This window comes from Protopterus annectens, chromosome 4.part0 (assembly GCF_019279795.1).
Source record: "Protopterus annectens isolate FY-2018-M chromosome 4.part0, PAN1.0, whole genome shotgun sequence".
Lineage (NCBI taxonomy): Eukaryota > Metazoa > Chordata > Ceratodontiformes > Protopteridae > Protopterus > Protopterus annectens.
In genome coordinates this window covers 1,824,392,079-1,824,404,378 of record NC_056733.1, presented here as the reverse complement: position 1 = coordinate 1,824,404,378, position 12,300 = coordinate 1,824,392,079, and positions in this window count along the sequence as shown.

Below are 12,300 nucleotides of genomic sequence, written 5' to 3'. Positions count from 1 at the left end.
GGCCTAGCAGCTCCACGTGCAGGAGTGACCTTATCTACAGCAATGGTCTCAGGCATTTCCTCGGTTTCAGTATCCGGAGGAAAATCTATAACTGGCGTCGGTGTGGCCTCCGGTATCGGAGGTATCGGTAATGCGGTGTCTTCGGTTCGGAGCGGTAAAATAACAGTCTCAGGGGGAACCGGAGCACTCGCTGTAGGTTTTGGCGTGGAGTCGGTTGAAGACGCGGGCCGAGGATGTCAGTCCCGGTCTTTTCGTTTCTTAGGAATCTGCGATGTCGGAAGTTCCGACGGCATTGTATAAGCAAATTTATCGCTGAAAAAGTCTTCAGCGAACTCCACCCGGCGCCTGAGAGTGCGCTTATTGAAGCGAGCACAGGCGACACAGGCCGAGACGTCGTGGTCTGGGCCAAGGCAAGGAAGATAAGAGTGGAAATCCTTATGAGGTATTTGTTTACCACAAGACAGACAATTGTTAACTTTTTCAGTAATTTCTGACATCGGCTGAGGCAAGAAAAGGTCCCCAACGGGGTACTTAGCTTTTTTGATGACTTCGGATCGAAGAATACAGGAGTTGACCGACCGGCACTTGCGAACTGCTTCTGCTTCGGGCACCGCGCGGCAAGAAAGACTGAAGAAAATGGCGTCGGCTGATGCTTATATACTCCAGCCGCTCTGACGTCGGAGAGAAATGCGACATCAGCCGACGTCGGACCCAGACTTTGGAATCCGGCCGACCGAGGGCTGCCTGAGGCAGGACAACCCATATGTTATGACTGCAGTTGCATTCTTGAAGGACATCCACGACTGCAACAGTTAATACACTCTAACATCTACATTTATGGTAAGTATACACAACTGTTCTTCATGTTTCACTGTTGCGGTCATCACCTGTGGGAGGATTCTCAAAGATGAGGAGAGGGGTGGAAGGATTAGAGACCAAGGCATGGATCAGTTTGACCTGCAGAACTCCAGAGGCAAACCCTGCCCTAGCCTTAGAGAAAAGAGGTAGGTGTTAATGCTTTGTGAAGGTATGGAAGGAGGTCCAGGTGCCAGCTTCCAAGATGTCCCTGGTGGGAAGTCCTCTGAGGAATGCAGTGGATGTGGAGGCTGCCCTAGTGGAATGGGTACGAACAGACTTAGGGGGTGGTTTCCCATGTATTCTGTAGCAGAAATGGATACAGTGCGATATCCATTTGGAAATGGTTTTCTTGGAAATGGGCTTCCACTTTTCCCCTGGGGCAAAGCTGACAAGAAGCTAGTCTGTTTTTCTGAAGGGTTTAGTACAGTCTAGGTAGTATCCGAGCTGTCTGTGCATGTCTGAGTGCAGAATTCTTTCCCCCTTGTTTTGCATGGAAAATGATGAAGGGCTCAATAGGCATGAGGGCCTGAAGTTCTGTAACCCTTCTGGCTGAGGTGATAGCTAGTAGGAAAGCAGTCTTCCAGGAGAGGTATCTCAATTCTGTTGAAGCAACAGGTTTGAATGGTGGCAAGGTTAGTTTTTCTAAAACATAATTCTGGTCCCAGGGTGGCGTGGGTGGCCTTCCGGGAGGTCTGATATTAGAAGCCTCTCTGAGGAATTGTTTAATCAAAGGATGTGAGAAGAGGGGCTGGTCTGTATTGAAATGAGCTGAAATGGCTGAGGCATGGATTTTAATAGAAGAGAAGGAGAGGCCACTATTGAGTAACCCGGCTAGGTAGTCCAGGATAAGAGGGATGGAAGGTTGTGAGATACTGCCCCCTCTGGACTGGCTCCAGGAACAGAATCTTTTACATTTCCCTGCGTAAGATGTTCTGGTGCTGGGCCTTCTGGCCTCTGTGATAATGTCTAGGACCTGTTTGCTTAACAGGGGCCCCTTGTTTGCTTTTAAAGTATTAGCCATGCTGACAGTCTGAGAGTCTGCAAGTCTGGGTGCAGCACTCCTCCCCCCACCTGGTCAAGAGGTCTGAGATCAGGGGAAGCTGCCTTGGATGCTGTAATGGTCAGGATGTGCAGTAAGGGGTACCAATGCTGTCTGGGCCAAGCTGGAGCAATGAGGATGGCCTTTAGTCTCTCCTCCCTTACCTTGATCAGTACCTTGGGAATAAGAGGGAGAGGAGGGAATGTGTACACAAAGAGGGAGTTTCAGGGGAAGGCCAAGGCTTCCACTCTAGGTGGTGATACTCCCTGGTACAGAATTCTTTCAGCTGGGGGTTAAAGTGCGAAGCAAAGAGATCCACCCCCGGAGTTCCCCATTTCTGAATGACTTGTAAAAACATTTTTCTGTGGAGCTGCCATTCATGGGGGTCCAGCAAGTTTCTGCTTAGGTGGTCTGCCAGGGTGTTGCTGATCCCTGTTGGGTACTGGGCAATTAGGTGTAATCCCATGGAGGAAGCTATTAGCCATAGGTTCATGGCTAGCTTGCACAGAGGATAAGATTGGGTCCCTCCCTGTTTGTTGATATACCAAATTACTGTGGTGTTGTTTATTTTGATAAGGAGAATCCCTGGCCTAAGATGGGGTTTGAAGGATGTCAGAGCCTTTTGTACTGCCATCATTTCCTTCTGACTGATGTATAAGGGAAGGTGCTGGGCATCCCAAAGACCTTGGGCGCACCTGCCTGCTAGGTGAGCACCACAAGCAATGTCTGAGGCATCGGCGGTGATAGTCTGCCTAGTAGGGAGGAGGATGAAGGGAAGACCCTTGTTCTTGGCACAGGCCCCTACCCACCAGAGAAACTCAGCCCTTATACAGGGGATCAGAGGGAGAGAGGTCACTAGAGGTTGTGTTTGCTGACACCAAAGGTTCTTTAGATCTCACTGAAGTTTCAATGTGAAGCCTGGCCAGAGGAATTAGAAGGATGCAAGATGCATGTACCCCAAGGCTTGCATAAATTTCCTCGCAGTTTAGTGACTTATGGCAGCCAGCTAGGTAAAGTAGAGAGGCAGGAAGCTCTGCTTTTCTGGGGATAGGAAGGCCATTTGGGATGCTGTGTCCAGTAGTGCTCCCAAGAAAATTATCTTCCTGGAGGGCGTTTGCTTTGATTTCTTCTTGCTGATGGTGAACCATTGGGAAGTTAGGAGGGTTTTGACAAAGAGAAGGTCCTGCAGCAGCTTTCCTTCGTACTCTGCCTGAATGAGGCAGTCATCCAGGTAAGGGTAAATCTGTATATTTCTCGATCTGCAAAATGGTATGGCCGGGGCTAAGCATTTGGTTAATACTCTGGGTGCAGTAGATAAGCCAAAGGGTAGCGCAGAGAACTGGAAGTGTTGTGAGCCTGCTCTGAAGCACAGGAATTTTTGCAGGTTTCCCTTATGGGGATGTGGAGGTAGGCATCTTTTAGGTCTAGGCTCACTAGCCAGGCATTTTTTGTCAGCATACACAGCAGCTGCTGCAAAGTTAGCATTTTGAATTTGGGGACCACCAGGGAGGTGTTCAGAATGGAAAGAACCAGGATGGGCTGCGAAGTGCTCTCTTTTCTGGGAACAACGAATAGTCTGGAATAAAAGCCTTTGCCTGTTTGATCTGAGGGGACAGGTTCTACTGCCCCTTGGGATATGAGAGTTTAGACCCGTTTCAATGCCTCTGCTCACTGGATTTGGAGGCAAGTCTGGGTACCCTCTTGGAATTGGGAGTTCATTGAAAGAAAATTCATATCCCTGAAAAATGATCTTCAAGGCCCATTGGTCCTTTATTACAGAAAGCCAATTTTCTTTGCAGAGGGAGAGCCTTCCTCCTAGTTTTTGATGAGTGAAAGGAGGGGGAGAGGGAGTCATTGAGAGTTTTTGCCATAGAAGGGTGGCTTAGAACTCCCTGCCTTTGGGGTGGAAGTGGTCTACTGTTTGGTTCTTTGCTGCCCCTGGGATGGGGGCCTGGATGGTCTGCCCTGTGGGACTAATCTTGGGCCCTGTCTGCTAGGTGCAGGGAAGGACCAGTGCTTAAAGATAAAGCTCCTGCTGAACCTGGGAGGTTGAACCTGAAAGAAATCTTTTACTGTTTGCATACATTTTGCTTTGTCTTCCATCTTTTTATGCACCTCTTCTGCTTTTACTCCAAACAAGTGGTCCTTATCCAGGGGTGCATCAATTAATTTAGACTTGACATGATCGGGGAGAGGTTGTTCCTTCAACCATGCATGTCTCCTAATCACAGATCCTAACACTGCTGCCCTGCTAGAGGCTTCTAGGGCGTCACATCCACAGTGTAATGAGCGTTTGGCCACTTGACAAGTAAAGTGCAGTAAATGTGCTAACTCTTTCGCATTGGCACAGTCAGGAAAGGTTGAAATCTTTTGTTTTAATAGTTCCAAAGTGTGTTATTGATATTTTAACAAATGGAACTGACAGCTGAGTGCTCTGAAAGCTAAGGTTGCAGAGGTGTATAGGTTTTTACCCATCTGTCCAGAGCTCTGGAATGTTTTTCAGAAGGAATAGGATTCTTGGCAGAACTAGTCTTAGCTCGTTTAGGTCCCTGCATAATGACCTCTGGGTCTGCAGCAGGATTTCTGTACAGGTATTTGTGAGAATCCGGTACTCTAACACCTGTCGGGTTTACTGGGAACAGGTGGGAGGGTGTCAGGGGCTAAAGCTGGATTCACGGAAAACATTATCCACCACTTCTAAAATAGGGGGGATGGCCAGGGGTATGTGCTAGGGCAGGTCCAGAACCTCGCTTAGTCTTTACTTAGACTGGTGGAAATCCTGAGATTCCCACTGGAAATGTTCCCTGAGGGTGTGGAGGGTTTTCCCAAAGGAAAGGTCTTCTGGTGGGGAGGCAGAAGGAATGGATTCCTCTGTATCTGAATCCTCATAAGTAGTCAGAGGTTGTTTCTCTTCAAAATCTGAATAATCAAATTCTTCAGAATCCTGTTCTGTCATAATTTCAGGAGAAGGATGTCTTTTCCTTCTAAAAGTTGTGGCCTGACTACCCCTGATAAGGGAGATGAGATCCTCCACCATTTTAACCATTTGTGCTTGGGGTGGTGGAGCAGGAGCAGGAGCAAGATTGGTGGCTAGAGGCGGATTTTCTAGGAGTGGCCTGGCTTCTAGGTCTAACAGCATCCATCGGTCTGAGAGAAACGGTAGTCGGATGAGAAGATGTCTGCTTTTTGTCTAGATTCGATAGTGCGAGAGGCCTCCTCGGAAGCAGATGCCTGCGTCGTAGCTCCAGACCCAACAGAGGCAGAGACAGCCAAAGGCTCGGAAGACGAAGATTACTGCGGCATACCAAACTCCAAAAGGGTTTCTGAAGAAGCCCAATTGCGGGTGAAAGCGCTTAGTCTGTGTGGACTTTTTACATTAAAGCTGATGGTCCTTCTGATGCGGGTCTGCTTTTTCTTACTAGTTTCTTGGTTTACAATTTTGCAAAAGGGTCTCGATAGAGGCCTGCGTAGATATCAAATCAGGGGCTGCGAAAGCTCCTCACTGAATTCTGGAGACTTGGCGACCTGCTTAGCAGTAGAGTCACTGGAAGGCTTAGGCTTGTGTGGTCTGTTTCTAGGTTCAGGTTTTCTGATGAAGTTGACTAGTTAAGCAGACAAAAAGCGCTTAAAACTTTTTGTATTAATAAATCATGGTCTTTTGACAGTAAGCCGTTTCAGCGTTCACAGTTTTCTTGGTCTGTTTCTATCTTTATCTCTCTGTTTTTTCAGAATGTCCACGAATTGTTGGCTGATGGATGCCATTTCGGAATGCGAAGAAGGAAGATGAAAATACATACCTACAATAACAGCTCTACAGCGAATGGTTCTCATGTTAAAAGAGGGCACAAAACAGGCAACAGGGTATGTCGAGGTCTGGGCCTAAACAAGTGGCGCAGTATGAATGGAAGTCTCGGTGTGGGATCTGCTTTACACAGGAAAGACAATTGTTAACTTTTTAGGACATTGGTTAGTGCAAGGAAAAAGGATTCCCAATGGGGTACTTCGCTTTAGACATTTTTAGCTGTAATTCAAACTCTGGTAGCAACCGACCGGCACTCTTGCGAACTGCTTCTGCTGCAGGCTCCACAGCAAGAAAGCCTGATGTAATTGTGTCGGCTGCCTTGATTTTACAAGCACCAGCAGCTGATGCAGAAAAACATCGACTCTGGTATTCAGGCTGGCCGAGAGCTACCACAGCAGGTATAACCACTGCAGGTGATGACTGCAACAATGAAACATGAAGAACATCCTACAATTCAAAGTGGAAAGGCATGATGATGAAACATGGGGGAAGATCAAGAAACAAGGAGTGACTGTGACTTTGGATGCAGATCTTTAAGGAGAATAACAATAATCATACAGAATATTATATTCATAAAGTAGCAGAAAGTACTCTAAAAACTAAGCCAACACAGTAATGGAGAAAGAAGATCCTACTGATATGAATGACTTCAATAAGAGATGCAGACAATAGGCAAGAAGGGGCTGAAATTTACTGGAGAAATCTGGCAAAGAAACCAATTTACTGGGAGCAAATAACTAGAGAGGGAAAGGTTACACAATGGCAAGAATTTATTTGGACTGCAGCTTAGTGATGGCCTTCCCTATCAAAGACTGATGTCGGTATATAGGCAAAGAAAAATAAATAGGGGGTCCTAAACAAAAGATCCACACTGGTAGAGTTTTTAGTAGAATCTGAAGCAGAAGCTGCCATTAAAAAAAGGAATTATCAGTAAAGCATTATAAAATATTGCACGATAACTATAAGAAGCAATCAGAGAAGGTTAAAAAGATTGGGAAGAGAGACTGGATAAGCAATTCACAAAGAAACATCGGGTGGGGGTATATGTATGTCTTCCAAATATGCAACAAAATCTAGATGATGTAGGATTTTTGCTTGGAAATGTTAACTTATTACCCTAAAGTAGATTCAAGAGAATTTTTCCTCAGGTAGACATCAAATGTTGGAGGAGTGAGGGGGGAAAAAAGAGGTAATTGGGAACATATTTTCTGTGACTGTAATGAGTTGGCAAACTTTAAAGGTTTCCTGCAGACTATTCTGTCATCAGAGATACTGGGTGAGCACATTGGTGTGACTAGGGACATGATTTTTTTTTCTGACCTGTGATACAGAATAAGAATTGCCTAGATATAGTAAGGCCTTGCTGAGCTTAATTATGGTAGCTGCTAAAATGCAATTACTAGAAAATGGAAATCAAAAGTCTAAACCAACTGTACTGGAAGTAGTGAATATAGTAAGGTTCATAGGTTGGTACTAGGCTATCGGCCCTAGGGCCTATACAAGACTAGACATAACAATTCCCTGGATATTTCTTCCCACAATATTTACTTCCCTGGACCCCTGTCTAGCAGAGCGACTGACATGATCCCCGGGGTGAATTTCCTATCTCCCATCCAATCATCAAGGTTCCTTTCGAAGAGGGCCAAGGAGGCGCTCTTGCTTGACATGTATGGCAGTCTATTCCAGAGTATGGGGAGTCTCTGGGTCAGGAACCTATCCCTCCAGCATATTTTGTTCATTGTGATGACAAGGTTTAGATCCCTGGAGCGTGTGGTTCTGAGGGATTGGGATTTCTTTAAGAGGAGCATGTCCAACAAATCAGGGTTTAACATGGCCTTGTATGTTAAGCAGAGATCGCCTCTGAGTAGACGATATGCCACAGAGTATAGCTGGAGTTTTTTTTTTTTTTTAGACTGTCAGCATATGGCATCTGCTTTAGACCTGTGATTCTTTTAGTGAGGTACGTCTGTGGCCTTTCCAGCGGTTGCAGAGGTCTTGTGAGGTACATACCCAATGGGGCATTATACTCTATAATGGGTCTAATGAGGGATGAGTACAGTGAGACAATGACCTCCTTTTTTCTCTCGATGAAAAGCCCTTAGTGATGAATTGTGCCACATAGTAGGATTTCCTGACTGTTGTGGCGATGTGGTTATGGAAGGCGAGACCACTGTCCACCTGTGTCTCTAAGTCTCTCATCACACTTTTGACGTTTAGTGTACTGCCACCTATTGTGGTAATTCATGGGTACATGTTTTTTTCCAAAGGGGATAACTTGGCATTAAGCTTGAGCGCATGGCTCTGGCACCAGGCATCTGTTTCTGTATGGCCCTTTTGTAGAATATCCACATCATTTGGGGGATTCAGTAATGGCTACCAGTTTGCAGTCATCTGCGAACTTTGTTAGCCAGAGTCCCTTAGTGTTGGCCTGTACTTCAGAGAAGTAGATGCCAAACAAGAGTGGTCCCAGGACTGAACCCTGAGGTACTCCACTTGTCTGGAGCTGGTAAAAGATAAAACAGCTGGAATTGGGATCTTTAAAAAAGGGTAAGAGCAAATTAATTAGGAAAAATGAGAATTGTAGGAACTATGCATACAGGGGGAGAAATGCAGTTTAAAAGAAGGCAGGACTTAAATGAGCTATATAATATTTGACTGACCATGACGGAGTAGATTATAAGTGATGAATAACGTTTGCAACTAGGATTATATCATCATGGTTTGTTTTCATTTATAACAGCAAAACACAGCACTACAAGAACCAAAGACCCTTCCGTAGAAAATGTAAAAATATCCAAACAAACAACAGCAGGGTCACCATGACAAAAAGCATAAAATAATTTATTAGCAACAGGATAAGCACTTCCAGAAAATAATTTCCTTCATCAGTTCCTATCATTAATTGACATGCATGTAACTATATATACTACTTTTAAAATGTCATAAGCCAATCGGCAGAACTCAAATGCTCCGTGCAATTTCCTGGTAAATCACAAAACAGCAGATGTAATTTCCTGACGCATCATAATCCATTCTCAAAACAAACAGAAATACGCATATGTGAAAACACATACTAAAATATATATAAAACGTAAAAGCATATAAAGGACAACCATAACACACAAAAATTGTATAAAACCTCATAAATGTGTTTAACATAACCAGATCGCAGTCTTCGAGATTTCAGCACAGGTTTTAAAGGAATAAAAGCATTTAAACCTGGCAGAACATGCGCAAGCAGTTCTGCTATCCAATAGGTTTCCCTTTCCATCAACAATAATATTAGGGGTGGAGATTTGCAAAATGCCACTGAGGTATCTATAGCCATAAAGGAAAAGCTATGATCAGAGTAAAATGCTTCATGTTGAAACAAAGCATTGCATTCTAAACTGTTACGTATAGCATACTGGTGTTGTAAAATTAGTTGTTTACACATCTGGTTCGTTTTACCTACATAAAAACAAGTGCAATGGTTGCACTTAGTAATATATATCACATTTCTAGTAGTGCATGTAGCATATCCTTTATAAAAAATAAACCTTATATGCACTTGGGTGTGAAAAGTTATTTAAAGTATTTATAAAAGAATATGCTTTGCATCTTTTGCAAGGGTATGTACCTTTCTTTTCTGATGGAAATCTATACTTAACGTGTATTAGTTGGGTCTGTAACATAATAGGTCTTTCAAGTTACTGTTCCTCTTATAACTGAAGCGAGGTACAGAGCCAACTATATTCCCTATCTGTTCATCCACGAAAAGCATTTTCAAATTATTACATATAACGTTACAAATATATCTACTGTGATTATTCTGATTTTACATCAGGGAACATTTTTGTTTGGTCCAAACGTAAGCCACATAGGATTGAATCAGTGAATGGGCATACAGCCTTGTCACGAGGTCCACGTACTATAAAAGCAGCCTCTTCGCAGCATCCAGTGTCAGGCCCGGTTGTGTAACAGACTAAATCCAATTTGGTTGTTACCAATAGAGCAGGTGCTAAGAGGTTTCTACACAATCCGCTAGCACAGCTTCTTGTGACATCGTGGTTACTTCAGATATTTCAGCTGCTGATATATCTGCAATGGGAGCGAAGCCCAAAACAGACATTATGTTTTTTTCCAACAGTTCCCTAACTACCTGAGCAGGTAAAGATGACAACTCCATGGAATTTGAGGGAGAAGCCCACGTATTACGGAAGGAACAGAAGGAAGCTGTAGACAGACAGCCTACATTAACAGGTACTGATTTAGTTGTTAATTTATCTAGTAAGACATTGACTCAGTTACAGTTACGAGTCTTAAATAAAGGTTTATCATTTATTCCTACCATATTAGCTAAACTGAGAGATGAAGTGATTAATTTAAGACTATTTGCAAGAACTGTTGCCCTACGTATTCAGTTTGGCAACACTGCAGCTAATAATCCTTTGCCCAAGAAACCTAGTACTTCTATGCCATCCAGTTACAGCAACTCTTTTGGCTGTATGAGAGACAGAAATTGAGGAAGTACTTACTAATTCACACAGATCAGCACACTAACTTGTCATTACATGAGTGAGAAGCTTTAAATGATTTAATACATGAAAGAACAGCAGACAAAGGAGGGTGTGTGGTGGTTTTTGATACTCAAATATGTTTCTGATATGCTCTTGAAGTTACATGCAGATGCAAAATACACCAGCTTGAACAGATCTGAGCTGAATAAGCTCTTGAGTGACGTGAACAAAGACTTGCATGATCTTTTTATGTCCAATATTATTTCTACTGAGCTTTATGAATATTTTCGTGTGATACTTCCAAATTTACCCAGTATCACAGGACTACCCAAGATTAACAAAAATTCCACCAACCACCCCCCAAGACCCACAGTAGCTGGTTATGGTTGGATCACTGAACTCTTGTCTATTTGGGTCGAACGGCAATTGAGACCCCCTGGTCGATTCTACTTCTACAGTACTCATACACACAGCACATTTTCTTGAACAATGTATGATTTTGAGAACACCTTGACTGTTGACACCTCCTACATTTTGGCAACATTGGACATTGTGAGCTTATTTACCATTATTCCTAATGATATTGGTTTGTTATGACATGTATTAGTCATTTGTTGACTATTATTCTGCATAATGTTTTTTGTTTTAATGATGTGATATGCCATCAGCGCAGGGGTGTTGCCACGGGAACACCCTGCGCCAACATCTATGCGAATTTGGTCTTGGCAAAGTAGGAGCATGAATTTGTTACAAATGCTAATAATCCATGGTATGAGCAGGTATTATTTTACCACAAATTTGTTGGGGACGTGGTCCTTATATGGGGAGGTAGGGAACAACAGTTATATGCTTTTATAAAATATATGGAGTCCACTGCAGATTTTATGCGTTTTACTTCACATGTAGACATGAAATGTATTGAATTTTTAGATGTGAAGTTAGAATTAGATGCTGAAGGAAGGCTGACCATGTCTTTATTTCAAAAATCTAGCTGGAGGAATACCTTACTTGTTAGAGACAGCATGCACCCTGCACATGTTTTCCAAAATGTGGTCAAGAACCAACTTCTAATAACTTCTAGATTATGCAGTAGTGAAAAAAATTTTCTGTCACAGAAAGACAAAACTGTCCAGAATTTGACAGAGCATGGTTATAAGGAAAATGAGATCCATGCAAGCACTGGAGATCTACATGTTTTACGAAGGAATAAGGGGAAACTGATAGATATTGTGTAAATGAAAATGCTTTTCCCCAAAATTATACTGTGTGTACAGTGAAGGAAATGTGCAAGGCCAAACAGCAGTTTTCAAAATAATATGGCTTGCTTGCAAGAACAGTTATTTTTTGTACATGTTCAGCTTAGATATTAATAACATATAGTTTTTGGGCTTTACTATAAATGCATCCTGTTACAGAAAAAAAGGAAGTTGACTTTCTTGGCTTTTAGATGCAGAAATAAATAAAATGCATACAGGTCAAGTGATGCAAAGATGACGTGGAGAGACTTCTGTGAAGTCTTCAGATACAGCAAGGACCAAAAAAGAGCATGAAATAACCATGGACGTTTTCATGACACAGACATAAACCAGAAGAACAAGTCACAAGGACATTAAAAATAACATTGGTTGAAGAGAGTATATAAACTGGACAGTATGTTTCATTCAGTAGTGACGTCTTAGACTAAGTGTGCCTTAGTCCATTCATCTGTCTAGCTGTGTTATAATAGAATTGAAATAGCTCTGAAAGAATTAACTGTGTGGCAAGAATTTGTTCTAATACAAAGTACAACAGATACAGAGTTTGGCTGGTCTACTTTTGGACATTTACTTCAGTGGCATTTCTTCAGAGGCAAAATAAAGACCTCTGCTTGACATTTCTTCAGAAAATAAAGAAAAACATTTCTTCAGTGGCGAGCCTTGGCCAGTGGCTGTGACCATATATCTGTTACCAGCAGTTAATATTACAGAGGGATCCCTACTTACTACGTTAGTTCAACAGACTGACAGTTCCAGTGCTTTACAGAGAAACAGTTCCAGTACTTCGTTGGTAGACACAGAGCACCGCCGTGTAAGCTATCCTGCATCGAACCACCTACAATTAGT